Source organism: Opisthocomus hoazin, chromosome 7 (genome assembly GCF_030867145.1).
Source record: "Opisthocomus hoazin isolate bOpiHoa1 chromosome 7, bOpiHoa1.hap1, whole genome shotgun sequence".
Classification (NCBI taxonomy): Eukaryota; Metazoa; Chordata; class Aves; order Opisthocomiformes; family Opisthocomidae; genus Opisthocomus; species Opisthocomus hoazin.
Window position 1 is genome coordinate 12,372,894 of NC_134420.1, and position 11,683 is coordinate 12,384,576.

The 11,683-nt window shown below is 38.4% G+C and overlaps 1 protein-coding gene across 13 annotated transcripts in view; it reads left to right on the forward strand.

The window, feature by feature from the left end:
- GALNT18 (polypeptide N-acetylgalactosaminyltransferase 18) overlaps nt 1-11,683 on the forward strand; it is a 321,219-nt gene that overhangs the window by 215,767 nt on the left and 93,769 nt on the right. The gene's annotated exons all lie outside the window — the stretch shown is intronic.

Sequence of the window (11,683 nt, forward strand, 5' to 3'; positions counted from 1 at the left end):
CCGGAGGCAGAACCTCTGCAAACTTGAATAATGTCAGTGTTTTACTCTGAAAAATTACTGATTCTAACCTGGGAAAAGGCTATAGAAGTATCCACTGAGCAGCTGAAGTGGCAGATCTTGGTAAGAGAACTGGTTACCACTGAAATTGCAGCCCTAAATCTTCTGTATATGGAAATGCACAATATACATGCAAGTAATAATCCTTCAGGGTGGAGTTTCCAGATGGCAATATGTCACCATCTCTGCTGTAAGACAATTCCTGAAGCCTTGTGAGAGCTGAAACCTGAAGAAAATTGTCTATGTGAGAGCTGTACATCTGTGCTGAGTTTGTCTCGCACTTCTGTGTTCAAAGAAAGTAAAAATTATTTTCCTTGTTTGGTGTTTATTTTGAGGTCCTCTGCTGTACTGCATAGGTTTTTCTAACTAGTCGCTGTGTTAGAACATTGATAGTCCTCCAGATAGCTAGTGCTGTTCATCTCAATGGTCATCATACTGCATTCCTGACTACTTCATGAGTTTAATAATACCCATAATAAGACTTTTACAGTATAATTATTTAACACCAAGCACTAAGAGGTTAGGAGGTCAAGTGGGAGATTACAACTGCTGCTGAAGAAAACACTGCTAATAGGACTAGGGGAAACCTTGAGAGCTTCCCTTTTGTCAGTGGTGACAGAGAGCCATGGCAGACTGTGGGATGTCCTAGGCTATTACTTCAACTTTGAGTTGCACTTCAATTTCAGCGTATTCAGTCCGTTGTAACTGAAGTCTCTAACTGGGTTCTTTATAGCTTGTCTTCAGCTACTCTGCTAGCCTTCACTAAATGGAATGACAGGCAGCCCATCTTCCCATGAAATCTGGGGTGATTTTAAAAATCTTGATATGAAGCACCTTTCACTGTTTTACATTCTCTGAGTCCTGCAGGATCTTTAGGTTCCAGCTTCACCTCAGTCTTGACAACATATTCCACTTGTGTTCTGACTGCAGCCTTTGTAAAGTCTGCATATGTTTTCATTTAGGTCAGTATATTGCTGCGGTGTGTTATGTATCATCTACAGACTTTATTGCATGCAAAGGAAGAGGGTGAAAAACTTTCCTGGATCCTTACAGCTCACTTGATTTCAGTAGAATTATGTCAGACTTATTTTAAGTTTGCTGTGAATGAATCAAGCCCCATTCTTCTTGGTGTGGGATTTACTCCTTTGCATGTAACATAAGCACACTAAAAAACTACTACATTTGGTGACACTTTGTAAGACATTAAGAACAGTTGATTTTGCGTTTCAATTTGTTCTTCTCTCAAAGATGCTTGCAAGAAGGTCACCTTTATAAACTTAAGTTTGTCTGATGAACTCTTGCGGGTGTTTGGTTTTGTGGAGAAAAATAAATATGTCCCTGCTGGTAGCCTAAACAAACAAACAAAAGATAATTAGACTTTCACTAACCAGATTAGGTTGAAATATGCTTCCTTTTTATTTTCCTTTTTTGTAGATAATGACTCACTTTCATGTAGATGTTTTAATGTCTATATTCTGTTGTCTTCAACCCTAAAACAAGTAATTTTTAGACAATTTTCCCTGTACTTGCATACATTGGTGTCAATGTGGTGCCTCTGGAATCCTTAAATCAAATGTGTACATGATCCTACAAACAATGGGTGAGATCTGGCTCATCTGAAATTAGAAACAGTGATTGCTTTCAGTGGAGCCAGGAGAGCCAGTAGGCATAGGGGTTAAGTAATATCTGTAGGGAGCTGGGAATTCTTCTCAAAGTTGTACGCGTATCTGCCTTACTTTGTTCCCTTCACAAAATGCCAGAAGTTCACAGCACCTGTGGAAGCCAAGAGGAATTAAGGATCTCTGTATCCATAGTCATTGCTCACTGCCATACGGGATTAAAGATGACAAGGCTGGATGAAAAAAAACCACCCCAAACCAAAAAGAATCCCCAGACCCTCAAGATCAAGATGTTAGTAGAGTATCTTAATTAAGGTGTGGTACTTGCTCGTAATTTGCCTGACTTGACTTATTAGTTGCAGACACAAAAGTTTATCAAATTCAGTTTAGAAGAAGGTATTAATAGTAGAAATAACACAATTTATTTTAACAAACATTCAGAAGGCTATACCACTAGGAAAAACATACATTTTTTCTGAGAAGTAGTAGCTTACCTGACTCAGCCCTGGCACTACAGCTTTTTATTGTTATGCTTATTATTGTAATTCTTGGCATCCCAATAGTGACCCAGACATCTGTTATATTATGTGCTCTACAACCTCATAATAAAAAGTACGCCCTTGGCTTGAAGAGTTAAAGTCTCCAAGTAGAATGTTAGGAACAGGAGATTGTGGCAGAGAGGAGACAGGAATGCTCTGAGGTACTGACGTAGCGTTCTTGGGTAATGCTTTTGGTACATCAGCAAAATTATTGTTTGATTTCTGTTGTTGTTTTTGAGACATCTGGGCAAAAGGGAAGTTCTGTGGAATGTGCAGAGGAAGATAAGTTCCTTGGAAGATGCCAGCATTACTTCTCCTAGCTTCCAGGAACATTTGCTTGGAAAATGTGACCAATGAAGGCTAGCATTCTGATCTAATTAGGAGCTGGAAGATAAACTGTTGATACTTGCTAGGCTGATAAGTAGAAAGATGAGGGGTTGAGAAGGACTTTCAAAATGAAGATAAGCAGTTTGTGCAGCATGGAAAACAGAACAAGTGGAAGGATATTGCCTTCCTGAAAGACAACCTGAAAACCAAGTTTTCAGAAGCTTTCAGGATGGTTTTGAAGAGGGCATGAGTGCTGACATCAGTGAGGGAAGCCAGCAAGGGCCAAATCTGAGTGGAAAAGCTGTTATTTTAGAGATGTTTTGCAGGGAAAAAAAATTCTATATAACAAGATTTGATGACTTTGGAGTTCAAGATTAAGATGTGCTTTATATAAACACGTGATTACCTGGATGTGACTATGCCCATAGTAATGTGAAACACTTGGGTGTAGCTGTGAAAAGGTAAAAATCTGCTTTTAAACCTGTTTCTGCTGAGCTACCAAATCTGCCTGTACACAGATGGCAATGAACTAGCTCAGATTTTAATTTGTCCTGGAGTCGACTCTGGTGTAAAGTATGAATCAGTGCATCAGGCTGAGTTTGTTTGCAGATGAGTAGGTGTTGAAGAAGAAGAGAACAGGTAAGAAAGACAAGGAATTCTGCAGGAATCCACAAAGAAAACTGTGAAGGGTAAAGAGGGATTCGTGGGAGAGAGAAAAGGAAAATTCAGATTAGGACAAAGTCACAGGAGCTGTAAGACAGCATGCTTTTTTAAAAATAGGATACAATTGTCTATGCTAGAATGGTCTTGGGTTTTTTTCCCATGGAAGGGTTGTAGAGATCTTGTGCAGAGATAAGACCAAAACCAAGAGAAGCTTTAGGAAGTAAATCAAGTGAAATTTTCATTTATCCAGGTCTTGTTAACTCTGTAGTTACCAGCATTGGGAACACTATGGAAGTAAGTGCTGAAAGCATACACAAAACCAACGACTGACAGTTTATTAAATTTTAAAAGTAGAGCTTAAGTAAGAGGATTTTTATTTGCTTGTTTTAAAAAAAACCAAAGCAGAATACCAAAGTAGGCAACAGCAAAAGTAGGCATTCCACTGCAATATAGGTTCATGAATTTAAATTAAAAAGCCTGGCGTGGAGTTCCTGTCTGTTTTCTGTTGAAATGATGTTAACATTTTTGTATCTTTAAGCTTGTATTTATAGCATCAAACTATGTTATTTAAAGTTTCTGAGCACCTTGGCTTTATTGCTATCAAATATTGATTGTTGCTTAGACTTTAGAAGCTAATTAGTGTACAGACATGAAGAAGAGCAAGTAGGTCAGATAATCAGTATGCTGGTGGTTTAATTCAGTAGATACAAATCTAAACCCTAAAATGAAACAGTAAGTAGTTTCCTTCTTACATGCTTTATGATTTAAGTTGAAATTTTGGTGTTGCTACACTTGGTATACTAGCTGTTTGCAGCTCATCAGTAAGATAAGTTTCATAGTGAATGGATCCTCACCATGGATAACATATGGTTATAATTGTTTTAAAGCTGTATCATCAGGATATGTCACCTGAAAATCTAGCTCAAAAAATAACTTGAATCTTCTAAAGTTTGACCTGTGGCGTAGGGGTAACTTTCTGTGATTCTCAGCCTGTGTTCTTATGCCTGTATTTCTTCAGCAGTAAGGCTTTTGGGGCAGCATCACTGCATCTTGCGGCTATAGGACCGCACAGCCTCTCTCTCTCCTGTCACTTCCTACATGAATAGTAGATGGGAAAGCACTTGATTTTTGTATTAGGAATGTATTTGTTTGTGTAGTTCATAATGAACTTGGATTCTGTCAAGAGTTTCTTATCAGGGTTGGAAAGTTCTTTTGTTCAGATGTGTGAAATGTTGCCGTGAAAAGCATGTAACAAGAAATGCTGGAATAAGAGTCAGGAACAATATAAATAGCCACATAACAGCAATGTTAGCTAGATCTAGATTTACGGGAATCCACCAGACTTCTCTTTAGCTGTAGCTGTAGTTAAGTATGAATCTGCTGTGAGACTTTGGACTAATATGTTGATATATTACTCCTGACAATAAATGACTTCATGGACTCATTTGAAGAAAAATACAGTTCAAAGATGGAATAAAGTAGTGGTGAATCAGGCTTCTTATCCATCGTAGTTATTATGCCAAAAGTAGGGTAGCAAATAAATACTGCTGGTGCTGAGCATTAAGTTTGCTCATTATAAATGCAGAGTCGTGTACCAGTCTCCAACATGATTTCATCTGGGAACCTTGCCATAAGGATTACAAATGGCTTTCAGCCTGAAAACTGGTGTGTATTGCTTTAAACTTCCAGTGGGGAGTTTGCAATTTATCCTTCAGATAATCATCTTGTGTTAAGTTGAACATCTCACTGTAACTTTCTGCTACATAAACCAGCTCCTATGAATAACGTACTGCATCTGGCAACCCACTTCAGCTCTAAGTCTGTGGCTTTTCAAAGTTTTAATAATAAACTTGGAGCTAAAAATCTCATTGCACTTAAAGTCAGTGGAATTTCAGTATTAATTGCAATGGGAGTCACATTTTGACATTTTAGGGCAAACTTCTCATGAATAGAAACTCTACATCACATCATTGTGAGGACAAAGCCGTATATTTGTGTCCAAGTAAGCAGAGCTCATTTACCTTCCCTTGTACTCTGCAGCGTCATGGTTTTTTGTGCAGATGTTATTTCATGTACATATTTTAAATATTTTCACTGGGCAAAAAAGTTAGCTGAATTACTGGGCCTTCATTGCTCTCATGGCAGATTTAGGATATGTTCTGTACTGCACCAGTGCAACACAGCACATAAGATGCGAGTATCCCACCAAAATTATCATTCAAGCCTACAGGAAACCTGCCACGGCAATCCAGCTGGTAATTTTCTAGAAAGAACAGCAACACCTTTTCAGTTTGCTAGGCCCTGACCGACTGGCTGATCTTTACCAGGCTTTTGGTCTGCTCCGTCTGGCTAGGCTGAGCCCTGCTGTTATTAAGAAGTAACTGCAGTACTAACAGGGGATTTTGCAAATTGTGCTTAGCATGCTTCCCCCTGTTTAAACAAAGGTAGCCAAATCTAGCCAGATGAGCTCTAACACCAGGAAAGATGTACCTGCTACAGCCATAGGCTCGATTCAGTATGCATTATCTCAGCTCTAAACTTTCATAAATCACAAACTTCTTTTTTTCCTATTTTGAGCATGCTTATGTAGATCTGCTTTTTGCTATGCCCACTTTATGCCCCTGGCACTTGCATACGCTGTGCACGTGTTTTTTGCAGCGAGCACTAGCTCAGCAGAGGATGAACTCTTTGGCAGTTAGATGGCTGGCTATGCAAGTGATATTTCAAGATTACAGCTGAAAGCAGAAATTGTCTAGGACGAGACAGGTGGAATAGAAGGGCGAAAGGACCCTTTGTGCTGAATGTAACAATTGAGATTTGGAGACTGTGACTCCAGGCCTGAACTCTCCTTTCTCTCTTCCATGCTGATTTGCTATGTGAGATCAAGAGGGAGGAGGAGTCCCTGCACTCCCCAAAAATGAGCAAGGGTACGGGTCAATCCAATGGCAAATAAAGGGTGAAGCTGCTGCTCCTTTATTCTGCAGTGGGTCTGAGTAGCAGTAGTGTATACAACTTTTGTTTTCATTGCAATATTGTATTTTAAGTTTTCCTGATATTCAAGCAGATTTTCAGAAAAAGTTAGGCTTAGAATATTAAGTAGAAAAAATAACATACAGCAAATTAGTTCACCTGAAATGTAGGTGGGGAAAACATTTAGGACACAAAATTTTCTCTAATAGTTCCTAGTCATTATGAAGATTTCTTGAGAATCCTAGGCTATGCAGCTCTCAACTACCACTCATTTGTGGTTTCATCTTTGAGCTGTCTTTTTAGGACAAATAAATTTTGTTCTTAAAAACCCAAATTGTTTAGAAAAAATAACAAGTATGCCTTCACTAAATCCAACTCTTTCACCTTATGAAGATTTTGGAAACATTTTAATAGTTCTATTAATGAGATATCAATCTCAGTTTGCTTGTCTTACATTTTGTCTTAATATGAATAATCAGAGAGATTATTAGGTGGAGCAAACAGGCAGTGAAGCAATGGCCTTAGATAGGCTACTTCTAGGAGAATAAATTCAAGAAAGCCATGGAATAACTGGTCCTTTAGTTGGAAGATGCTGTTTGACAGGCACAAGGGAATTTGCAGGCCAAGTTTCTTAGCAGATACAAAAAAAATTTGAAACCGTTTACAAAAAAGAACAAACCACTTTTTACAGTCCAGAGGAAGATGAGTTATGAAGGTGATTAGTTATGAGGCTCTTCTTCTGTGTGAGAACACAAGAGAGACTTGAAACAGAAGCCTTGTAGCAGAGACCTATGTCAAGCTTTGAAGGCAACTGGCATGCTTTTCTTCAGACCCAGGTATGAAGCTTTTGTTACTTTAATAATTTGCTTGCTGCAAACCTTTAGATTAATAACACCAGGTTTTGTTTTGAACAACGTCTTCTGCATCACTTTAGTCTGCTGAGAACCCCAGGTGTCCAGAGGAACTTTCTTGAGGACACTGAATGCAGCTGGACCTGTAGTGAGGGCAGGGAAAGCAGGCAGTGAGCGGCAGCCTCCAGAGCCAGCCCATCAGTGTGCGCACAGCACTGACCCACCCCTGAAAAGCACCTGGTGGGAGTGCAGTTGAAGGAGGTGTAGAAGTGCCTAAGGCTCAGGCCCCATGTTGACGCTGACACTTTGCGGATCACAAATCCTGGCTACAGTTTTACAGAGTTTCTAACTGAAAGTAATGCTGAATCGTTATGATTTCACTTTTTGAGAAGATAAGTGCCTTTTGTCAAACCTAACTGATTTCCTGAACAAAGGTACTCCCTTCCAGTTGCCCCAGAGACACAGTTGTATGTCAATACTGTTATGGTGAAAGAAATAGATGGTAAAATGCTGTGTGCTAGAACAGACTCATGAAATGTAGGGGGGCTGATTTTGTGACAGAATAAGGGAGTTCGTTTGGGTGTTTTTTAATCACATGCTTTGGTACCAACTTCCAAGCAAGATTTTTTCTGTGGAAATTCAGTAGCTCCTCAGGGAGTATGTATGTGATGGTGATGTGAAAAATGTGTGGCTGTGTTTTGCTGAGGCTGCATCTTCAATGAAAGTGCAAAGGAAATTTGAATGAATGCTGTGAACCAGCATATAGCACGTGTCTTGACTTCAGTGGAACTAAGCAAGTTTTTGGCTATTGAGTCTCCAGTCCCTTGGACAAGAACTGCTGTGACATTTGCTGTTGTAGCAGAAATGAAATGTCCAAGTTCTGAGTAAAATTTTCAAAGTTACCCTAATGACTTAACAGTCCATATTCAATATTCAGTCATTTGGATTTCCAAGACAGTACTGGAGTAATTGTTCAAAAATCACTTTCCTAGATTACTGCAAAATTTCTAATCCGTCCATAGTTGATGGCAATGTTGCAATATTGTAGGAACAAATGAGCTGGTAAAATATATTTTGTCTGTATCTTCTGAAGTGTTTTAAACAAAAGTGCCTCAGTTGTCCATTTTGTGCTGAAGTGGACTGCAAAACAGCTACCGTACTTGTTGATGCTTGTTAAAAGCATCCTCTAGAAGAAGTACTGCTGTGGGCATTTATCTATTTAACAACTTATTTAAATCACAAGTACAAACTGTTTTTTATAGGGCTACACATAAGATGATAAAACATGAGCATGATTTTAATCTGTAAGATCATATTTTACCCGACGGTCAATTTAAAATATGATCAATAAAAAGTCATATATGTGCATAACTAACAAGTACATTATGAGATGGTAATTCAGTTCATGTAACTCAGCTGGTTAATCTTCTACGGCCCACTCCAGAAAGGTAATTTGTGTACCATCTTTAAACTAAAAAAATACCAAATCACACAAAAAAACCCCACAAAAAAACCCCAAAAAAGGAACTCAAAATTTTTATTTTGGAAAATGAAAATAATCAAATGGAAACAGGGAGAAATGATGTGAAAGCAATTAAAATATTTTTTGTAATAAGAACTGATTTAAAGGGAGGCTTTACCATGGTTTCATGTTTAATGGCTTTAGGTTTCAGATTAGAAGAACATTAATCAGCAGTGTCTATAGTAAATTCTGTTTTACCAAATGGGTGTCCTCTTTTTACTCTGACATACTTACTATTATGCTCTGTCAGTGCAGGGATTGTTTCATTCTTGTGCTGGGGGAAAGGAGCCAGGGGACTGTTCATAGATTTTAAGGAAAGTTTTCTGGCTAAGTGCAACACAAACCAATACCTCACTGTTTGCTAGTATGCTGCCCAAGTAGAATTTGTAGAGGGTATGTGCTTTTGATATGATGCCTCCATTAGAAAAACATTAGTCAAATTACCAGGTGGTGCAATGTTTTCAATTCTGAAATAAGATATCGTATTACTGGATAAGATACTAAACTATTTATAATAATACATAGAATAATTAAATAATAGCCATATTACCGGATAAGCAAAGCAACATCCTGAAAGAGCCCAGTTAGATGGACTAACTGCCATTGTACCACAGTCTGTTTCAGTCTGAGCTTATTTTTACGTGTCACTTATGAGCTGAAAGGTACCCAGTACCCAGTACTAGGTGAGAATACAAAATTTCACACCTCTTTTTCTAAACTGGTCCACAATGAAAAATGAAGTGACATTAGCAGGTAGGGTGAGCTCTCTAAAGATAATCAACAACCTGCTAATTAAATCTGTTAAGCATAATTGCATTTGATCATTCAATTTCTGTACAATTTTTCCAACAAACAGAATTGAGTAATTCTCCCAGCCAGAGCCATCATTCTACATCTGCCCAGAAAGATGCTCAGACTGAACCATTGCTGATTTGACATTAAAAAAAACTCGTGGAGTTGCACTACGAATTGGGCTTGCTTTACCCACAAAGATGAAATGATTGCCTGGAGCCTTCAGTCTGAAAGGCCGAGGAGACTGAGCTAATAAAAACAGCTCAGCCCCAAGAGTTTACAAATACACCACTTTTTTTTTGCACAAGCAGCCATGAGCTATAGTGTGCACTTCTCAGAGTTACAGCCAAGCCTGCTCATTTGTTTTCGGTGACTGATGTGTATCTTTAAGAAAAAAAAAATGCAGCCCCCCTTAATTTTCTCCTACTGTGTTTGCTGTGGTGACAAGGTGCTGAAAAAACGGAATTAACAAATCATTTCCTATTAGTAAAAAATGCAAATAACTGACAATTTCCCCCTCATTTTTCTAGTAGTAATCTTACCTAAGAGGCAAACAAGCTGCAACAAAATGTTCATTTGTAGAGTCAATATGTCCTAACAATTCCCTTTAAAGATCACCTTGAGCTTGCTGCCTTGCTGTATCACTATCTCAGTCACTCTCCAAAAAAAGCATCTGGATAGATCTTAAACGTATCTAAAATAGTTGCTGTTGGTCTGTCTAGAAAGCACATTCTAAATGTTTATTGCTCTTCTAAAGCATCAGTTTTGTTTGCAGGAATGTCTCTTGTCTAACTTGTGGATGGAGTCTGTTGGGGTGTCATCTTGTTAGTCCTTCTCCAGTTCTTACCGTTTACTTCAATCAGTAATAACCAACGATTTTGGAAATGTGCTCTGCTAAGTCCTTTTATTTACCCTTTTCTTCTTCCATAAGGCATGACTGAACTATTCAACTTTTCTCTTTCCAGACTCTTAAAACCTAGACTCACCTCAGTTTGACCAGCTCAGATTTCTGTTATCATTTCTGTGGGGAGAAAAGAATGAAACTTGATGAAGGGGGTTAAACCTTTGATTAGTGTAAACCATTAATGGAAACTTCATTAACTTTTATGCAATTATGTCAGTTTATATTTGTTACAGATCTGCTCTGGAAGTGTTCTGGGAGGATAAACAGAGGATATAGTCTTGTACAGAAACACCACCATTTGTTTTGATCTGTATTTAATCCCTGCATTGACTGATTTCAGCATTCAAAGTTATTTTTTGACATTAAGCTCCCAAATCTCTTCTCAGTCCTGGTTTGTTCTGTTTTTCTGCTTTCTCTGCTGTTTCCAGTTAATATTTTATCAGAGTTTTCACAAATAATAATACACAATTATAAAACAAGCTACAACATCAACAATGAGCAGATACCAGGAGATAGCACCATCAGCTGCCGGGAACAGAAAACATTCCCAAATACACACAGCATAAGTTCCAGCTCGCCTTTTGTTACAGACACATAGAATTAGACATTAATTTGGTGCTTCTGTCCAGCTCTTGTCTGTTGTGACTCTTGATACCACTAGAGTTGTCAAAGCCTTACACCTACCCTTACCAGATAAGGCTGCTACAGCATGATGTTGCCATTTCATCCTTCTCATGGTCCTCTCAAGAAAAGTGTCTGATTTTAGTGGAATAAATACTATTTGTGATTAGCAAACAGACAATTCTAGCATAGTGCTGTGTTACCTTTCTGGGCTTATATGTAACCTGTTATCTTCAAGAGGACACATTACAGACTCTGTCTGGCAAGCTCGCCTTCCTTCCTCTTCTTTTTCTTTCTTCTAGAGAAACCTCCCACATATCTGTTTGTAGTCAAACAGAGTGGAAAGAATTTGTGCAATGTAATAGTCTCACACCTTTGGTCCTAAGTGTGATCACTGAGGCTTATGAGACCACTCCTTTGCTACAAATCCAGAGCAGCCAGCGTCTGGTCCCTTTTTCCAGTCTCTCATGTCTGTGTATATTGACATATACAAAATAAAATGAGAACAAATAGTCTGAAACATGGCCATTCTATTCTGTCTCCTGCCATGTATCTGTCTGTCGCCAACTGCTAATAACTTTTTATTGTACATACTGGATTCCGGTTAGCTGCCTCAAATTTGTTTTTTAACATTTGTTTGTAGAACACCTTCATTTGTCTTTCTGTCTGTCATATAAAAGATTGAGAGCCTTCCTGCTGAACTCTTCCATCTGTTCGCTTTCTTACCTCTCCAGTTAGATATTATCCTCAGATGAAATAGTCTAATCAGAGTTGATGGCAATACTCAAACTGATCCCACTTTTCCTGCTAGAGTGTGT